This window comes from Myotis davidii, unplaced genomic scaffold (genome assembly GCF_000327345.1).
Source record: "Myotis davidii unplaced genomic scaffold, ASM32734v1 scaffold1798, whole genome shotgun sequence".
NCBI lineage: Eukaryota > Metazoa > Chordata > Mammalia > Chiroptera > Vespertilionidae > Myotis > Myotis davidii.
The window spans coordinates 444,154-447,736 of record NW_006288952.1 but is presented as its reverse complement, the minus strand read 5'-3'; positions in this window follow the sequence as shown (position 1 = coordinate 447,736).

Genomic DNA, 3,583 nt, shown 5'->3' with positions numbered 1-3,583 from the left:
GATATGAGTGGATTAGAAAACTGTGGTACATATACACAATGGAATACTATGCTGCAGTTAAAAAAAAGGAACTCTTGCCTTTTGCAACAGCATGGATGGAACTGGAGAGCATTATGCTAAGTGAAATAAGCCAGTCAGAGAAAGATAAATACCACATGATCTCACTCTTTTGTGAAATATAGAAAACAACATAGACTGACGAACAGGAACGGATCCAAAGACAGAGAAATAGTGATCAGACTATCGATCCCCGGAGGGAAGGTAGGGGAGGGGGGGGGTAAGGGGGAAAGATCAACTACAGGACTTACATGCAGGCATATAGGCCTAACCAATGGACACGGACAACGGGGGGGAGGGCAAGAGCGGGGGGGTGGGTAGAGGGGAACGTGGGGACAAGGACACATATGTAATATCTTAATCAATAAAAAATATATTAAAAAAAATAAAATGATCAGATTTAATGATCCTAATGTCTATATTTCCAGTAGTAAGGAGAGCACTGGTAGTCCATGGTGTAAGCTGTCTATAGAAATATGCAAAATTTGCACTGGATACTCCCAATTAACCATTTATAAGAAGCAACGTGCTAAGTGACTCTGTATATGATATTTTCAAATATTTCAGAAAAGGAAGGAATACAGTGACATTAATTAGTTGCTCCTAATGTTACTGGACAAAGTGGTGAAAGAAAAGGATGCACTCAAGATTCAAATTCCCAGCCAAAGTGCAGCATCAGTGACCGGAGAGCTGCCATTGGGCCCTGAGGAAGAGTCTCTTCTCCTGCAGCCACAGGGCCAAAATTGCGGAAAATTGCAGAACATCATGCTGAGATCAGCTAAATTACAACGCCGGTTGAACTCTCAGCCTGGCAGAGTGTCTGCTGTTAAATTGAGGGCATTGATTGGAAAAGAATGAGATCCTGTAAGTTGGGCTGGGATGTCTGAGAAGATCCTGAGGAAGCTGGGAATATTGAGCCCCTAAATCGTGACGGTTCTTCTTAGCCAGTAGGAGAGGTCTCCCACCCACTGGGAATTGGCCTCCCCACCCCAGGAGAAACAGTCTCTTCATTTCAGTCTGAAAAGATCAATCCAGCATGCAATGGTAATGACCCCTCCTGAGTCAGTTGCCATGCAAGACAATGCTGATTCTCCTCAGGACCCATCCCATCTCCCTTTTTGCTTCTAGATCTAGTAGACTCACATCCCAGCAGGCCCCTAAAGGGAAGGCACAAAATGTGACCGGTGAGGAAGTGTGTTGCATCCCAAGAGAACTACTTGAGTTTTCTCATTTATGCAGACAGAAATCCAGGGAATAGCCATGGGAATGAATACTGACACATGGGATAATGGTGACAATAACATAAAGTTGGGTCAGGCTGAATAGATTGATATGGGCTCTCTAAGCAGAGATTTTTGCATTTAACATTGTACTTGGGAAGTTAGAAAGGGCTCTAACAGTTTGTTTCTAACAGAAAGTCACAGCCCCTCAATCTACTCCCAGACTTGAGCCAGTTTATAGACCTAGAGCTCCTTGAATGAAGGGAAAGCCAGGTCCTCTTGAGGAAGGCTCTCAGCTCGCTACCAAAAATGTATCCTGTTTTTCTTTCTCCCAGCCTTCCCCAAAGGGACCTGAGGCCTTCTAGGAGGGTGACTGTACACTGGGGAAGAGAAAATAATCAGGCCTTCCAGGGACAATTAGACACTGGCTCTGAATTGGCACTGATTCCAAGAGACTCAAAATGTCACTGTGACACTTCAGAAGAGAGGTTTATGAGGGTCAGGTGACCGAAGAATTTCAGCTCAGGTTCATCTCACAGTGGGTCCCTGAACCCGTCCTACGGTTATCCCACCAGTTCCAGAATGCATAATTAGAATAAACCAGACAGAATTCTCACATCCTGTAGAGTGAGGGCTACTATGATGAGGAAGGCCCAGGGGAATCTATTAGAACTGTCTCTACCCAAGAAAATAAAAGTAACCCACATTCCTAGAGGGGTTTCAGAGATTAGTGCCAACATCAAGGACATGAAAGATACAGGAGTAGTGAATCTCTGCACATCCCTATTCAACTCTCCTATTTGTCCCGTGTAGAAGACAGATGGATCTCAAAGAATGACAGTGGATTATCGTAAGCTTAACCAGGTGGCAACTCTGATTGCAGCTGCTGTACCAGCTGTGGTTTCATTGCTTAAGCAAATTAACACATCCCCTGATGCCTGGCATGCAACTGTTGATCTGTTTTTTTTCTCTATCCCTGTCCATAAGACTCACCAGAGCAGCTTTCTTTCAGCTAACAAGGCCAGCAATACAACTTCACTGTCTTACCTGAGAAGTATATCAACTCTCTAGCCCTATGTCATAATTTAGATCTCATGGATTTTGATTGCCTTTCCCTTCCATAAGATAGCACAGGGGTCCATTACACTGATGACATTATGCTGACTGGACCTGGTAAATGAGAAATGGCAACTGTTTTAGATTTATTGGTAAGCCATTTGCATGTCAGAAGATGGGAAGTAAACCTGACTAAAATTCAGGTGCCTTCTACCTCAGTGAAATTTCCAAGGATTCCTTGTGTGGAGCATATTAAAATACCCCTTCAAAGGTGAAGGGTAAGTCACCTGGGCCAGGTGGGTAAGTTGGTTGGAGACTCATCCCATACACCAGGAAGGTTACAGCTTTGATTCCCAATCAAGGCACAAACCCAGGTTGTGGGTTTGATCCAGGTTAGGGTATGTATGGGAGATAAACAATCGATGTGTCAATTTGGGAACAGGGATGCCCAGATAGCTGGTAATGGATTGTTTTTGGATGTGTTTGTGAAGAGATTAGTATTTGAATCAGTAGGCTGAGTAAAGATCGCTCTCACCAATGTACTGAAGGCCTGAACAGAACTAAAAGGTAGAGGAAGAGCAAATTTTCTCCCTTTGCTTAAGCTGGAACCTCCATCTTCTGCTACACTGGCACATGGTACTACTGGTCCACAGGCCTTCAAACTCAGACTGAATCACACCACCAACCTTCTTGGTTCTCCAGATTACAGAAGGCAGATTGTGGCTTCCATAATCATACTAGAGGCCCAATGCATGAAATTCATGCACCAGTAGGGTCTCTAGTGGCTTCCAGCTGCCAGCTGGGGCCTTCCTTTGTTCCGCACCGCCCACTGGTGGTCAGTGCACATCATAGCAAGTGGTCGAGCTCCTGGTTGGTTGAACTCCAGCATGAGGGGACAATTTGCATATTAGGCTTTTATTTATATATTAGAGGTCTAGTTCACAAAATTCGTGCCCAACCACTTGCCTGCCTGCCTGCCTGATTGCCCCTAATTGCTTCTGCCTGCCAGCCTGATCACTCCCTAACCACTCCCCTGCCAGCCTGATCAATGCCTAATTGTCCCCCTGCCAGCCCAATCACCCCCAACTTCCCTCCCCTGCCAGCCTGGTCGCCCCCAACTGCCTTCCCCTGCTGTCTGTATCGCTCCTAACCACCTCTGCCTTGGCCCCTGCCACTGTGGCTTTGTCCAGAAGGACATCTGGAAGATGTTTGATCTAATTAGCATATTACCCTTTTATTAGTATAGCTAG